This window comes from Schistocerca piceifrons, chromosome X, assembly GCF_021461385.2.
Source record: "Schistocerca piceifrons isolate TAMUIC-IGC-003096 chromosome X, iqSchPice1.1, whole genome shotgun sequence".
NCBI classification, from domain to species: domain Eukaryota; kingdom Metazoa; phylum Arthropoda; class Insecta; order Orthoptera; family Acrididae; genus Schistocerca; species Schistocerca piceifrons.
The window spans coordinates 568,078,468-568,096,384 of record NC_060149.1 but is presented as its reverse complement, the minus strand read 5'-3'; positions in this window follow the sequence as shown (position 1 = coordinate 568,096,384).

The following is a 17,917-nucleotide window of genomic DNA, read 5'->3' as shown; positions in this document are numbered from 1 at the left end:
TTACAACTACAGTCTAGGTTTTGTAAAAGATTTAAAGAACCTTTCACTCTCTGTATTTTATCCCTGCTATTTTGAGATCTTCAAAGATAACTGGAAGCAGTTACTCTTAAAATTATTGTCATTATTGTTGTTACTACCATTCTTATTGATAAACTGCCTGTTTGCTTCTGCATAGAATTATTCGGCCGAAGTTAGTTTGATGATTTTTCTGACGTTTCACCATCACGAGTGGCTGTCATTGTCAAAGCCTCACCACCCACTGCTTGTTGTTTGCTGGAGTCGAGCTCGCAGCCCGCGCCAACGTCCAAAGACATTTGGATGGTCATTTCCGGCGAGGTTCTCTTCATGCTAACTGCAACGATCGTTCGCTGCAGCTCAGAAATCCAGGATCCGTTTATCTTGAGCCTTTATTCTTTCTTATTGAAGGTATTGTCATATTTGTGTGTTTCTATAGCTTCTCTGAACAAGACAGTGTGACAGCTCTAGTCTACAACCAGAACTTTCGGCGAATTTTCTATGTGGTTGGCCTTACACGGCGCTTGCTGTGCAACGGTCGATTTCTCCACCTACCCCAACGTAAGTGCAATTGCAGGTTGGGCAGGTGGAGACTTTGGCTTTGACAGAGCACTTGCGGTGTGAGGCGACCACATAGTAAAATTCGTAGACAATGAAGTCCTGGCTGTAAAGAAGAACTGTCACATCCTATTGTTCAGAGAAGCTATAGAAACACTCGAAGATGATGTAGCTTCAACAAGAAAGATGGCCTGAAGATGAATGGATCCTGGATTCCTGTGCTGTAGCGAACGACCGTTTGCGTTAGCAAGAGCAGAACCACAGCGGAAATGACCACGGAAAAGCTTTTGAATGTTGGCGTGCCAGGTAAGCTACAAATAATCTGCGACAGAGAGTTCGACTCCAGTCCACTACCTGCAAGGGAGGAGTACGTTCTGACAGTGTCAGCCACTAGTGCTGGTGAAAAGTCAGAAAAACCAACAAACAAACGTCGGCCGAAGAATCCGAGATAGATGCTGACAGGTAATTTGCCAACAAGTGGCCACGAAAATCTTACCAATTTTTATCGCCCTTATTATTAATATGAAGCCCTACAGACTATTACGGCACTTCACTGCAGGGTAATGAGGTACTGAGAGTAAAAATGAATTTCCCTTAAATTTCCGTAATTGTTTTCAGTTTTATTTTAATATGATCGACTTCAAGATTTATAGCTTTATCTTAACACACCAGCGAACATTTCTTATTTCCGGTGAGTATAACTTCCCATCGTCTACGAACTCACTTTAACGTAGTCGTATGATGTGGATGAGGCCAGAAGTGTCAAATTCTATTGTGTTGATATAAAAATGAAGATCATTACTGCAGTGTAAGGCAAATTCCATTTACAGCAATTAGCACTGGTTTCTCTTACGCGTCAAAATACTCTCCCTAAAATTTAAAACTTCCTAACAATATTTTATTGAAAGTCCTCGTTTCTTATTTGTAGGTTGCAGTTGTTTCAATTAATGGCTTGCGCACGTCAAATTTCTTTTTCTTATAAAGTAACTTGTTCCTGAAGGTCGTCTGGAGACCATAGTGAAATACATTTGTTTTTTTAATTCGTAAATAGGTATTTGCTTCTATGGAGACGTGAGAGGTTGGCACGGTGCCTAGATAATTAGATTCAGTGCAATGAATTTATATTTCTGGCTGATGAGTTATGATGAAGGATATTCTTACACCTGTATTCAGCAGAAGGTCAGTGCCTTTCGTAGGACTTAATAATTGTGTGTAACGTCTTTTAAACAGTTTCGCCGCACGCCAAATAGAGCAGTGGCATCTGCATAAGAAAGGTAGTAAAGAATCAGCGTTTAACGTTCCGTTGACGAAGATGTCGTTAAAGATGGAACACAAGCTTCGATAGCAGCAAGACAGAGAAAACTGGGTTGTGTGATTCAAAGGATTCATTCCGGCATTATTTGGTTGTGTCTTTGTCCCTCATAGGCGTTAGGTCGGAATGGTTATTAACAGATTTGGCATCGTTAAAGAGCTCCAGAAAGTCCTAGCTTTCCTATGTTACAATAGCGCTTATAAATTACATGTTGCCTCAGGAAGTATTTGAGCTAGGAAGCTGAAATTTTTTCAGATTATTTATTGGAGCATTGGCTACAACTTAAAACACAGACTTTTCATAATTTGAGTTCAGCTGTTAGAGATTAATTTTTGCTATTGTAATGAAAAATTACTGCTCTTTTGTGCCTTTTTTGTTTATAAATTCACCAATATACAGGTTTTTGGAAAAAGACTGTGTAAAGTTACGCAGAAAGGACTGTGTAACATTTCCTGAAAATCCGAAGCAAATTGGTTTGGTAGATCCTGAGGAATCATGTAATTTGTATAACAAAGATAAAAATTTTCGGATTCTAGCTGCAAAGTTTGGATTACCTTTTTAGAGCATTCCATCTTCTTCTGCAAACTCCTCCTCCAGATTCCTCTTTCTCCTCCTCCGGTTTACTCTGCCTTGTATTTCTAGGCTATTTACAGCCCTGCCAGCAGCCCCAAGACGTTCCTTGTCTAAAACAAGCATCATTCCTACCAAGTTGGAACCTATCTTCATTCCCATATTTCGAAATACTTTGCACCTTACAGCGTTGCCATAATTGAAAGTAGCAACAGCTTGATACACACCAAAGTGAAGTGTTTCTGTTGCAACAAACATAATATTGGCGCTTTTTGACCATGTAGCACTATTTACACTTTCATTGGAGTTTTTGGTTTTTCCATGAACACTCTTTTTCAACAGTTCAGGTGATGCTAATCTCTGAAAATAGGTTTTATCACTTCCCTTACCGCATCAAGCAGACTATGTTTATGAGTGTACACTTCTCCAGTTAGCAATACCTTGCTGTGCTTACACTAACTGTTTTCTCCTTTGGGACACAAGTAATGGTGGGGAGACTCCTCTGCTGAAAAAGTATGAAAATAAAGAGCCCAAACAGCCTTAAACATACATACTTTTCACTACCTGAATCAAGCTTCCTCTGCAAAGTTCTTTCTTTCTCACGCTCATTGCATTGGGCAGGTGAGCCAGCAAGGTGAAATTCACACACATGGTTATTGTTTATATTGTTTACGGTAATAACAACTACTTTCGGCTTTCCAACGTCTCTCCTTTTCTTAAAAGCCTTCAGAGGATTTCTAGTCACTTTACGTTTACCCATGATTCTCCTTCTATAAAACAGGGACTTCAATGAACAGAATTCACGATGAATATTTTGAAGATTACAAAAGGATAGATAAACATGAAACACACGACAACGAAGCGAGCGATCTATATTAAACTATCACAGATTAGCCAGAACACTTACTTTGTAACACTTATTTTCTGTCACATCACTAAAATGTACATGATGAGCTTGTAGGTTCATGAGTACAACATTTGACAGCAGTTTAACAGCGCCACAGGGGGTCACGCCCATGCAGATCATATTTCAAAAATATTTTAAAAATAGTTTAAGTCTTCTGAATTGAATAAATTACATGTCAATTGAATGGGGAAAGTCTGTAGATTTTTAAAGTGCAAAAATGTAAAAATTGAACATTTCATGACTCTGAACCTTTCCAGAGCCCCTTAATTTAAAGGGTGGCCTAATGCCCCTCCCCTCTCCACTCCCCTCCCAAGTCGCAATATCTGTGCCCAAAACTGTCTGCTTGTAGTGTTATTCATGTGAAAGTGAGCGAACTTTTGCTGAATGTCTGCGAATCGTGTAACTGAGGCGGGAGTTTAGTGCCAGCTCGGTGTTCACCTAATGGAATGTGAGAAACCGCATAAAAATCACATCCAGTCTGTCTGGCACACCAGGCGGATTCGATTCGGGGCTAGCGCCTCTTCCTCTCCTGGAAACGGCGTTCACACGTACGGCTGTCAGGGTGAGTAAAAATAAATTATTCAGGCATTCGCCTTCAGCAATTACTAAAACCACGGAAAATCTAAATCAAGACGACCTGACGGAGATTTGAACTTAGTTCTTACCACATGCGAGTTCAGTTCCTTAAAACTCTCTCTTTCGGAACTTCACTGATGCTCTTTTCCAAGTCTCGAAGTTCTTACTCTTGCGGAAGTGTTGGCTGTGTTCTTAGTCCTTTTGGCGTAGTAGTCATGAAACAAGCATGTGTGTTCACACTGCACATACAAAATCAGTTACATAGGTAACGATGCTTTCAAAATGACACTGTGAAACCACTGCACAACGTTTACAACATGTTTCAAAAGTTCCGAGTAGCCGCGTCTATTTCAGGGCCTTTCAAAATGGTACGAGGAAGTCGATCGTCGATCATATAGTTAAAGTGTGTGTGTGTGTGTGTGTGTGTGTGGGTGGGTGGGTGTGTGTGTGTGTGTCAGTGGGTGGGAGGGAGGCTGCATGGGTGGTAGGCGGGAGGGTGTCTTCATGTTATTCTGAGTAGCTGTATGCCAGCGTGAGCTCACGGGTGCAGGGAAAGTCCATTAATACTTAATAATTTGCTTTGGAAAGCGTAAAAAAAGGGGGGAAATTTCGCCTAAATTGGATTAATTATATTAAAAAGTTTCTCACCACTCACGGGTTGCTCGGGATATGAAAACATCATATAATTAATAATCTGGAGGTTTCGTTATTGTGTTTTGTGATGAATTTTCTGTCTCATTCATCTCTAATGTGGAAGGCTGCATTTATAACTTCGCATTTCGAGGATGAGAAACATGAGATACAAAAGAGATTTTGATATGTGTTTATTTGTGGACCATTTAAGAAACCTATACTAATCACATAGCCCCTAATGGGAACCCAATTGATTCAGCTAATTTCCTTGGTGGCAATAAATTAATTTTAAAAGACATGTGTCTGAGACTCTCTAGCAAGCCTGCCTATTATGAGCAGAGACCTTTGCTGGGGTTATCGCATACATTTATCAGAATCGGAAGCGGGAAGCTATTGCACAAAAGCCTACGATGCGCGGTCACCATACTTCACGCAGTTTCGACTAACACCTACAACGATTAATTTTGAGCCCCATTGTGAGTCTAGTATTTGTTGTAAAGAATCGGATACACGATAGCTACAGTTCGTTACATCTAAGTCTTTCGTCTTTTGCGCTACTGGTGTAATTAATTTAGCTTTCTGGAGTACTTGGTGAAGAATGTCCTAAATGCGTCTCCACGTTCCTAACAGCCAACGTAAGATTCTTTCCTTATTGCTGCCGAGTTATCTGCTATGTATGGACAAGTCTCTATCAGTTGCTTTTTTCAAGAGTCCTAATTAATTTTGAATTAAATGCCAGCACCAGTTGCACTTTTCTTTATGATTCAAAAACCATCAACAATAGCCGAACCTGCATCAAGATTCTCTATAAGCATTCTTTCTAAACTTTGTTAGCTTGGTAGTTGTTTGCTGTAACAACTGCAACATCAGAAACGCCAGCGAGTCGTGAGACGTGGTGCAGTATGCTTTACACTTAACTCGTATTTGTAATCCCTAGGGTTCCAGCACCTGTATAGAAATGCTGAGATCGTCAGCTTCCTTAAATTACTTAGGAATGTCTAAATCGCTACGAGACATTAAATTATAAAATGGTTCAAATGGCTCTGAGCACTATGGGACTTAACATCTGAGGTCATCAGTCCCCTAGAACATAGAACTACTTAAACCTAACTAACCTAAGGACATCACACATATCCATGCCCGAGGCAGGATTCGAACCTGCGACCGTAGCGGTCGCTCGGCTCCAGACTGTAGCGCCTAGAACCCCACGGCCACTCCGGTCGGCATTAAATTATAATTTTCCTTCCTCCCTCGCAGAATTTTGTCAAGGCGTGGTGCAGATCGCTGCTTCTAGCAGCAGTGAAGTGAAATCATGCATATGTATCAGAATGACTGGTACATGAGGTGTTTCGTAATTAAGCAGCTGCCATGATTACCACTGAGCCTCTAATGTTCTGTATTTTGTGCTGCATGATAACAGGGGGAGAAGTTAGAAGAAACATATAATTATACAGTGCCTGTACTTTCATCAGAATCCCCTCAAAATGAAATTGTCCTAAATGACCACAAGGTGAACACAACTGCTTTGATTAAGAGAATGAAGAATAAGGCTTTCAGTAGCTAGACACTGCTGTCAACTGCAGAAAATAAAATAGTTCCAGATCACTGGAATACTCAGGATTTTCGGAAACGGTCAAATAAGGGATCCAGTGCGACAATAGGTCATACACGTAGTAGAACGAGTAGCGCCGAGTGTCACCAAACATGACACGTTTTCAACTGAATTCGAATGCCAACGCGGTCACCGAATCTCAAACCAATCTAACTTTAGGGCCCGCGGTTGAAATCGAACTGAGCGTGTCCGCGAATGGCGGCCCCACCTCCTCATCAAATAAGCAACACCTATGCGGTGCCTGGCAACTTGAGTGGGTTGAAGCTCTGCAAAGGTGCATACATGCTGTACCAGAGAGTCAACATCACCCAAATCAGAGCTCCCCCGAGGAAAAGCCTGGTACCACCTATTATTAACGTGACCTGTGCTGTAACGATCGATGCTGAAGTAAGAATCCCGCGTTCTGTTCCGCTGGAAATAGGTGTAAATGAGATACGCGTACACGTTGCCTCAATATGATTCGTGCCTATTGTTGAACTCTCCAAAAACACTGCTTATAATGATATGTACTTTGCATATTGGCCGGTTACGTTACTTGTTTCCTGCTCAGCCAACGAAATATGCAGTTGAAAAATAGAGTGTCTATTTGTGCGCATTAAAAGTGATCTCTTTTACCTTGCTTTTACGATACTTTAGCGACTTAAGCTACGTAGAAAGTTAAATCGTTTTATACTTCGTCGCTTCCATTTTCTGTCTTGCGTAGAATGGGTTAGAAATGGGTGCTAACTTCGTCGGCAACAATGATCTTAAATAGTAAGAGGACTGTACATTTTAGTCCTGAAATCTGGACTACGCCAGTCTTCAATATTGACCTACGGAAGTCAAGTTCACAAAACAGTATGGTTTTCTTAGACCTACAAACGCTTAATATTGTCCTTCAACTTAGCTAAATCTTATAAGGTAGCTATAATTTCGAACGTTACAAGCACTCATCTACATACTTTGCCGTGATTTACAATCGGAATTAGGTACCATTTGATAGGTTGTGCATCGTATATATGAATATTTAACGAAGACTGACATTGTCACGTTCACCTTGTAAATAACTGTTAATGCTTATTGCATGAAAGGTGATTATCAAAACGGCGTAATGAATGATTGCCTATACTAGTACAGGTTGGAACACCAGTGGAAATGAAACGTCATGCGTAACTCAAGCCCTGGCTGTAAATGCCCTCACAGGTGTGTTGGTCCTGCTTCACACAAGAAGTGCCTAGACGGACGGTCTGGACACCTGAGCGCGGAAGCACAGTACAGCGGCGGCCTGTAGTAGTGGGAGCCGGAAGGATAACCGGATAATATTTCGGAGATTCTGTAAATCTTGGACGCACCAGAGAGAAACGAGGAAGCGTTACCTCGGAAATCGCAGGCTGGGTTACTTCCAAGGATTTTTACTCTGAGTAGCGTACCATTGTATCAATATAGGTATTTCCTCGGAAACGTTCCGCGCTGGACGACAAAAGACTAAAATATGGTTGATCGGCGTTCGGAAGAATCCATAAAGAGGGAGAATATTCCATGGTTTCGAGAATATGATTCGCCTTCTCAGTTACGAGGGAGGGGAGCCGAGCTTTGCTGGGAAGCCAGCAGTGGAGAGAAGAGGTCTTCCATTTTGAGCGCCCAGGTTTGACGGTCGCTCAGTATCAGCTTTTGTTGGTACAGACGGACTTGCTGTCTTAGCTCTCAGGAGATTTTATTTTTAGAACGGTTAGGCACTGTACTGTTGCGAACTTATACGATTCTGGACTTGACCTTCAGGTAGGGAGTCGTCGTTGAATATGCAGCGTTCAGGGATTGAGAGCACAACTTGTATCTATACTCACGTCGAGACGTTATCTGAAAACTGTCGTTGTAGCTGGGAGTTCTCGTTTCTTGTCTGTAGAACACAGAGAGGAGAAAACAATATTAGATTATGCTAGTCAGTGGACAGTCTTATGCTGTCCGAGTGTTTGAATGAGTTTCTTTTTTTTTCAATATTTTGTGGCTGGAGTACTTCAGTCGTCGCAGACGTGTACGAGAACAATCACTCCGTTGCACCAGACGCAGTAGATACGGTGATATTGCTAATTGCTTTGGCTTATTAGGACTATAAAGGTAAACAGCTGTGATCACATAAATTTTATTTCCACTGAGGTTGCCCACCACTGTAGATCATCTTCGAAAGTAGTGTCTTCTAGTGTTTGGTACGTAACGATGTCATCGTGTCGCTTTACTTATATTAGGCCACGTAGCCATAAAAAGGGGCAGATTTGGGCACTTGATCAATCATATTAGTTAGGAAATTCATTTGTATCTCTTTATGTCCGTTGGACATTGATATATATACATTTGTTATTTAAAGGGGTTTTAATCTACAATAAATGTATAACCAGAAACAGCATTTATCATTTGGTAGTTACTAGTTCCCTTAATCATTCTTTTATATTTATGTTGAATTTCGATGTTGAAGACCAAGAAGGAGGTAATCACCAATAAGAGATGCTAAGATCTGATTCAGGGGGGCCAGCCGAGATGGTCGAGCGGTTCTAGGCGCTACAGTCTGGAACCGCGCGACCGCTACGGTCTTAGGTTCGAATCCTGCCTCGGGCATGGGTGTGTGTGATGTCCTTACGTTAGTTAGGTTTAAGTAGTTCTAATTTCTAGGGGACTGATGACCTCAGAAGTTGAGTCCCATAGTGCTCAGAGCCATTTGAACCATTTTTGATTCAGGGGGTAGTCAAACAGGGCGAAATCTTCATTTTAGCGTTCACTATTTCCGCTGTGCACATTCATTTTACATCCTCCTGGAGTAGCATCTTGGAATCTGAAAAGAGAGAATTAGTCCAACAGAAACATAAATTGGTGTCTGTAGAAATCGTTATAAGTTTTAATAAAATTAATGAGGCACTATGAAAGGTAGAAGTCTATGAATCTGCTCTGTGCATACACAAACCCTGAGTCTGAGATACTATTATCGCGAGCAGTAGAGACGGAGCAGTCGTCGAAGGGAGTCGAAGTGGTTGGACGCAGGTTGCGGTGGAGAGAAGCCGCGTGCCGTGATCGTGCTAGTAGCGCCGGAGCAGACGGGTATTAACTGAAGTTTTTTAGTAATTTGCCTCTCCGCTGCACGTAGTTGTTGGTTGCTTGCGCACTGGAGGAGTTTTGCCAGATTTATGTATGCATACACTCAGAATAATAGTCGTCCTTTTGTTGTGGCCACAAGCGTGTTTATTGATTATAGACATTGTGGAATAATTAAATGTCTGTGTAAAGTTTGTTAAGATTTAAATCATCAATTTTCTGAACATAGTAAGTTAAAAGTTTTTATTACCTTCTTTCACTTTTCGTTACATCGGTAAGGTCAGTTAACCAAACCCCTCCAGACCACCCAGTTTCTATGTATAAAAGCATGGCAGTAATTGTTGCTATTAGTCCATGCATTGTACTCTGCATTGATCGCAGTCTTACTTTTTGAAATATTTTAACATGTTGCTGATCACGCATTAGGAGACATTAGAGGATAATTTAAAACTTGCAGTCAGATGGTTGAGAGTTGATTTCTTTATAATTCGTGGAAGGAGTAACGAAATTTTTGTTCAGATTTCTGTTTCTATTTGTTCTCGAGCAGAATACTATTACTGTCAGAGACGGAACATCACACATATACTTCCGTGCAAGCCTTTTAAAACAATTACAAACGCGTTTTAACTAAATAGATAAAATTTATTCTCTTTAAGACTTCCATGGAATTATTTATGTTTTTATTATCCTACGATGCCTGAAGATCACGTGTCGCTCGTTGTCACGTATCGCAGAAGTATTCACTGACTACGTTTATCCAAAGCAAACGGCGTGTTTCAAAAGAGTGCCGAAACAATTCTATTAAAGTTAGCCCCTTTTCAGATACTCAGGCTGCAACTTTGTACAAGAACTTTCACCGTATCTTAGCTGCCACAGAATTACTTTTCACCAATGGAAACCTGAGGTACACAACCATTGGGATCACTATGAAAATATCAGCAAGTCAACGTTACATTGCGCAGCTGCTCGTGATTGCAAGAATACACAGATATGGTTGGTTTGCTATTTCAGTGTATAATTGAATACTGTTATTGTTATTTTTTATGGTAATTATTGAATGATCATTTTATTTATTACAATAGAGAATATTTCATAAGTAGTTATTTAAGTCCATAAAATGAATGTATTCCTGTTATCCTCCGCCAAGCCTCTTTATCCAGCGCATCTTCCTTGTCGATGCTGCGATGTTCCATAACTCCATTCACGTGGTCTGTCCAAGAACGTCGTGGACTTCCACATTTAATTCTGCTGGGTGGTTTCCATTCACAAACCTTCTTTGGTCACCTATGATCTGGCATTCTCATCATATGCCCGTGCCATTTTAATGATTGTCTTTCAATTCTGTCTATCACTGTATCGTTTACCTTCATTCTAGATCTTACTTCATCATTAATTTTCCGTTCGATTCTTGATATTCTGGCCCTCCTACGCAAATAATCTATTTCCCCAGGTATTAGTGTTCCTTTGAGATCCGCATTAAAGATCCATTGTTCTGATCCATATCATAGCACTGATTCAACCATTATCTTACCTAATCTTTTCTTATTGCTGTAGGAAATATTCTTATCCCATTAAAAAGAATTTATGCACCCTAACACTTTTCTGCTTTGGTAAAATAATTTTGCTTTGCTAATATAATTTTAAAATATCACCTTGTCGTTACCACACAAACAAAAATATTCCTTCCTCCAGAAAATTTTCAGGGCTGAAGGGTTAAACAAGGTTTTTAGTACAAACATATAGTCAAGAACTAAACTACAATCAAACATTGTAGGGGTTTAATAGAACTCATTTAACGTTAAGTATTTCATTAATATAGTTACTAGCTTAGTCAAAATGGCTATGGGAACTGATTACATGCCTAAGATTTTACGACGCCTGTATAAGGAAATTACTGTTTAATCCGGCTCACTGTCGACGTATAATGCTCTATTTTAAAATCAGCTTCTACATAGGTATGAATACGAAATCGATGATTTCAATATAAATGCGTCAAATGCACATTTATTCTGTTACATTTACGTTACGGAGAGCAACTAGTTTCATTTTAATTTCCAATTTTACAGTTTAAATAGTATATCACTGTAGTACAACAAGCCACTGAAAAACGTAGAACAAACTAACATTTGTACCAAAAACAAAATGATATAAATAGTCCTTACAATTACTGGCTTCTGTCACATGAAATACTGAACATTATGTGACACTTATGCACACATGGAATTTAAATATAAATCCATGAAGATGAATCAATCGAAATATAGAACATAGTTTAGAAAAGCGGCTCGTAAATGGCTTGGCGTTTTCACATTATCCTTGAACTCGCATAAAATTCTGGAAAAGCTCTTAAACAATCAAAGATGCTATTAAGCAAATAAATAAATAGAAATCACCAACTACAAGTACACTGAAGTAAGAAAGATCTTCCGTCGTGGCTGATAATCCCAAGACTACAGATTAGCATTTTTTATCCCACAATGCCGCGCGAAGTGGAGGCGCTGTTTGACGCGCCCTGTCGCGGATTGCGCGGCTCCTCCTGGCGGAGGTTCGAGTGTCACCCTCGGGCATGAGTGAGCGTATTGTTATTAGCATACCTCGGTTGTGTTGTAAACGGACGTGCCCTGAGTATGAGGCTATCCGCTTTTTTAGTGACGGGCCTTGGTTTTGAGAAAATTGATTTTGAAGTTCACTACGCGCTCTAGTACGCATGACATTAGCCCTGTTTCAAACAAGTGAGCGTGGCACAGTGGTTAACGCCTACAGTTACCACTCTGGAGGTACTGTGTTCGGGTACTTTCCGTGCTTTTGCTTTTTTTTAAAATCAGAACAGTCCGACATTTTTCCATTTTATTTTACAGACTATCAACGAACAGTATATATTGTGTGACATTATTAAGAAACATTCAGTTTTGCCACAGTAATTTCATTTTCACGTCATTATTACAAAATCTCACTCGCTATCGCCTGCATCGCTTGCTATACCACAACAGAAAACCTACTGATATTTGTCGCAAAAGTAACCGAAATACAATGTTTAACAGCACCAAGCACATTACATAAAAGCTGCTGTCTTGTAGCCGCACAGAGTACGAGCGATATCGGAAAACATTGTTCATTTACATTCAAATAAGTTTGTCTTTCATCAGTTAACTTTGATGCGAACCATGCGTATTTGATAGTATTTGGAAAAGCAGGTTCCCTGAATTGATGAAAAATTAATGAGTGTAGTTTTATGCAATCATCCCTGGACGCGATTGCTCTCTTGGTCTTCAACAAATCGGGAGGATTCTGAATTATTTTCGTAAAAATTTTAACATGTCGGTAAAAATATACGTCACAAGGCTTGCAAAATCAAGTACACATTGGTGGGATAACTTTAACGGTGCAGGTACAAGCTTTCCTCTCATCCACGAAGATGTGATCGTATACGGTCAGATCAGAGTGCCCTCCCCACGTATCAATGATATATAGAAAATTTTCCTGTCCCACGTACGGAAGAGTCACAGATTTAAAATGTTTTCATTCACCAGTTTCGTGAAATTCTCTGATTTCGTCCAGGACACAATTACGTCTTTAAATTTGAGGGTTAATTCATCCATTCTTTTCAGAACATTAGGTACAAATTTTCCCGACGTTTCTTGCATACATAGAAAAACATACGGGATCACCTTTCCTCACGCAGTTAGAGTGCTGTGTACGAATGACCTATCTTGTATAAATCTTTTATCAGCACGAGAACTGTTCTCGCCCATTTCTCCGCGAGGGATCTACTATGTGTTGATTGATATTGACAGCACGTTTGATAGCTGTTGATTACCCAGTCGAGATTAAAATTACCAATTAGTATTTTCGTTTGCGTGCGGAATTGTTCCGCAGCTACTATTACTTCTTCCACCGTTGCACATTCTTTGGAACCGAGAAACTTCGTAATTTCCCTTTGCCTGATTTTACGCTTTTGTTTAAATTGTTCGACCCTAGCCGAGCTGCCCACGGAATTAAAGGTATCCGTTAAAAGTGGAACAGCAGCGTTCATCGCCCATTGCTGTTAAGTTCTGGTTGTCACCTGCTCGTGGAAGAAATTATATTATTTTCACAAGTCAGTCTGTTTCTTACAATGTATTTGACATATATATTGATATGATTTACCTGATCGAAATTCTGTCTCGCTTCGGCGAACTGTTCATACGTCTCACGATCGATAGTGTTCCATTTATCACGAGTTCCACCTCGTTTCACATCCACTTTCCATAGATATAGCACTGATATGTGTTTTAATCGAGAGACGCCGTATGACTGCAATCAGTTTAGGCTCCATTTCAGATTAGCAACTGCAAGAGCAACTGCTCGTGTCGTCCTTGTAGAACTGAGGTACAGAATCTATTGGTTCATGTGCGAATTCGTCGGCAACGAAATCTCCATCTCCCTCTACCCCTGTACACTGCAAAGTAAATTGCTTTATATTAAGTCGATTCGTCCGCAAGAAAAGGAACATCCACACAAAAGTGAAACCTAGCGCCTCATATTCGTGCACCTCGTCTTTTTCGTTGATATTTCATTAATTCATCCTCATCGATGATCCGTCTTTCGGCCAATAGGGCTTGTATTGCGATACATACACTATGTGATCAAAAGTATGCGGACACCTGGCTGAAAATGACTTACAAGTTCGTGGCGCCCTTCATCTGTAATGTTGGCCCACCCTTAGCCTTGACGACAGATTCCATTCTCTCATGCATACGTTCAATTAGGTCCTGGAAGGATTCTTGGGGAATGGCAGCCCATTCTTCACGGAGTGCTGCACTGAGGAGAGGTATCGACGTCGGTCGGTGAGGCCTGGCACGAAGCCGGCGTTCCAAAACATCCCAGAGGTGTTCCATAGAACTGAGGTCAGGACTCTGACAGGGATAGTCCATTACAGGGTTGTTATTGCCGTGTAACCACTCCGCCACAGGCCTTGCATTATGGGCAGGTGCTCGATCGTGTTCAAAGATGCAATCGCCATCCCCGAAAAACATCAATGTAGACCTGCGCTTTGATAGTGCCATGCAAAACTACAAGGGGTGCGAGCCCCCTCCATGAAAAACACGACCACACGTAACACCACCGCCTCCGAATTTTACTGTTGGCACTACACACGCTGGCAGATGACGTTCATAGGTCATTCGCAATACCCACACCCTACCATCGGATCGCCACGGTGTGTACTGTGATTCGTCACTCCACACAACGTATCCCCACTATTCAATCGTCCAATGTTTACTCTTCTTAAACCAAGCGAGGCGTCATTTGGCATTTACCTGCGTGATATGTGGCTTATGAGCAGCCGCTCGACCATGAAATCCAAGTTTTCACACCTCCCGCCTAACTGTCATAGTACTTGCAGTGGATTCTGATGCAGTTCGGAGTTCCTGTGTGATGGTCTGGATAGATGTCTACCTGTTACACATTACGACCATATTCGACTGTCGGCGATCTCTGTCAGCCAACAGACGAGGTCGGCCTGTAGGCTTTTGTGCCGCACGTGTCCATTCGCGTTTACATTTCACTATCACATCGGAAACGGTGGACCTAGAGATGGATAGAAGTATGGAAATCTCGCTTACAGACGTATAACACATGTGACACCTGACTACGTTCGATGTCCGTGAGTTCCGCTGAGCGTCCCATTCTGCTCCCTCACGATGTCTAGTGACTACTGAGGTCGCTTATAAGGAGTACCTGGCAGTAGGAGGCAGCACAATGCACCTAATATGAAAAACGCATGTTTCTGGGGGTGCCCGGATACTTTTGATCACACAGATTATCTCACTGCCAATTGCGATTGAATTAGTAGACATCGTGCTGGGTGATTCATTAGTTAGAAGATTTAAATCACGAAGCAACTCTTCGGCGTATGTTATGGCGTTAGTGATTTCGCCTCTCGACTGTTCATTCAACTCCACTACCTCTAATGTATCTTCTTCTGGCTGCACTCCTGTAGACACACTTGGGTCGTCCATTTCACTGTATTCTTCGAACACGCACGGCACAAACAACGCGTTGCGAGCCAGGACGTTTATGACAAATGCAAACTTGCGGTTTTGGAGCTAGGTCAGCGCCGTTTGTTTGACCATGGCTATACATTTTCATAATATTCAGGGAACTGTCCGTGCGAACTCTGTGTATTATGAAATTATACCGCCATATCCAAATAAAAGGCGGTGACCAGGGCGATACACTGTCACAATATACAGAGTCCGCTTTGTGTTTGACCGAGCCGACACGATTTAAACGTCTTGATAATTTCACACAATTAACACTGTTTGTTGACATGCTGTAAAATAATATGCAGCAATGTCGGACTATTCTGATTAAAATAAACAAAAACACGGAACGGTCCCGAACACGGTACCTCCAGCGTGGTAGCTGTAGACCTCAACCACTACGCTAGCTCACTTTGTTGGAACATGGCTACCGTTGCGCGTATTACAGCTTCCAGTTAACTTCAAATTCAGTTTTCTTGAAAACCAATGCCCGTCGCTAAAAAAGCGGATAGCCTCATACTCAGGGCATGTCCATCTACAATATATTCGAGACCTATCATAATCCGTTATTTACAATTCTGATGGTCCCTTTGTAAGTCTCAGGCCGCAATTTGTTGCGTTTCGGCCCCACTTTCGGCCACTTTGTTATCTTTGCAGCTTCTTGAACTATTCTGTGTAGATGAGACATCTATCACTCGGCAGAGTGAACTGAAAACCTTGCTAGGGTGGCAGCTCCGTCGTGCTTAGGCCCACTAAAATGGGAGAGGAGGAAAGAACAGTGCACACTCCATTACTGTTATATGTAACCTGCTGTCAAATACTACTCATTTATATGTAAGAACAGAAATTAAATGTTGACGTGCACTTTTGTTTGAGAATACACATGATATTAAAACACTGTGAGAACATAAATTCAAAGTTCAATGTGTACGAATCCACCTTACCTCTGATTAATGCTTCCATTTTTTTCCCGAAATTTCTTCATAAAAATGTAATGTAAATTTTGGCACATGATAAAACTTTTATTCTGACACCTTTTAAAACCAACTCCCATACCCAGAACATATTTTCTCAAAGCTTATTGCTAGCCTAGATGTTCAGCTCTGAGCAATATAAGCTGCGAAGTTGCCATTTCTTTCTAGTGCCTGTTTTGTGAAGCCAATGCTGTCTAATAATATATTATGGATATCGTAAAAGAATGTGAAGATGAGACAAGATGTATGATACTGCGTCAGTGTTCTGAAAGAGCACTGAAAGACCGAAGTCGAAGCAAGGCCCCAGGAGCAGACGATATTCCCGCAGAATTATTGAAATCCTTGGAACAGCCAAACATAACAAAACTATTCCATCTCGTATACTAGATATATGATGAAAGCTACATACCCTCATACTTCAAGAAGAATGTAATAATTCCTAATGTAAACAAGGCAGAAGTTGACCCGTGGAAATATTACCAAATAAATAGCTAATACATCAAGGTTGCATGACACTAACACTAATTATTTACAGAATAATGGAAAAAGTGGTAGAAACTGACATCGGAGAAGATCAGTTTGGGTTCCGGGGTAATGTAGAAACATGCGAAGATAGTTTGGAAAAAGGCAAACCTACGTACATAGCATTTGTAGATTTACAGAAAGTTTACGGCCCTGTTGATCGAACTACACCTTGGGAATTCTTAAAGTTTTAAGGATAAAATAAAATCACGAAAATTTATGCCGCACTGCAGTTCTAAGAGTCAGACGACATGAAAGAGGAGAAGTATTTGAGAGTGGATTCCGACGGCGTTGTAGACTTTCCCGGACGTTATTCAGTATGTGCATTGTGGAAGCAGTGAAAATAACCAAGGAAAAATTTATAAAGACAGTTAAAGAACATGGAAAAGACGGAAAAAGTATAAGATTTTCCGATGACTCTATAATTCTGTCAGAGACGGCTAAATATTTGGAGGGGCAGGTGAACGGAATGGACAGTGTCATAAACAGAGATTATGAGATGAGCATCAACAAATGTAAAACATATGTATGGGAATGACGATGGCTGAAGTAGAGAAGCTAAAGGAATTCAGAATATCAACAGGAAGAAAAGCGTTCCTGAAGAAGAAAAATTTATTAACATGGAATATAAATGAGAGTATAGGGCAGCCTCGTCTGAATCTAGTGGTTTCGAAAGTTGCCCTTAATAGAAGTTAAACGAGCAAGTTTTACAGTCCAGATACAAAGAGTGTTGCGTTTGAAATACAGAAATAACGAATTGGGGGTACTCAGTCAAAACAAAGGATCGTTAATAGGCCACATCAGATTGGTAAATGAGGGAAATGTAGGGGCTAAAAATTGTAGATGGAAATTAGGCATGAATATAGGCGCATGTCCCGATACCTTTTGCATTAGTTCTCTCGTGCTAGCATTGTAGGTAAGAGCGCTCAATAATTTCAGCTGAAACGTGGCTGTACGTATGCAAGTAACAAAGTTAGCCTCGGCTACAGTGGCCCTACCGCCTGCTTTCTCGAGAAATAAACATATACGAGGTCTATTCGTAAAGTATGGAACGATCGATCGCGAAATGGAAACTATAGTGGAAATCCGATTAAGCTTTGCACAGGTGTGTTGGGCAGTCTCTTCAGTATGCCCGTGATAGCGTCACGTCACTCT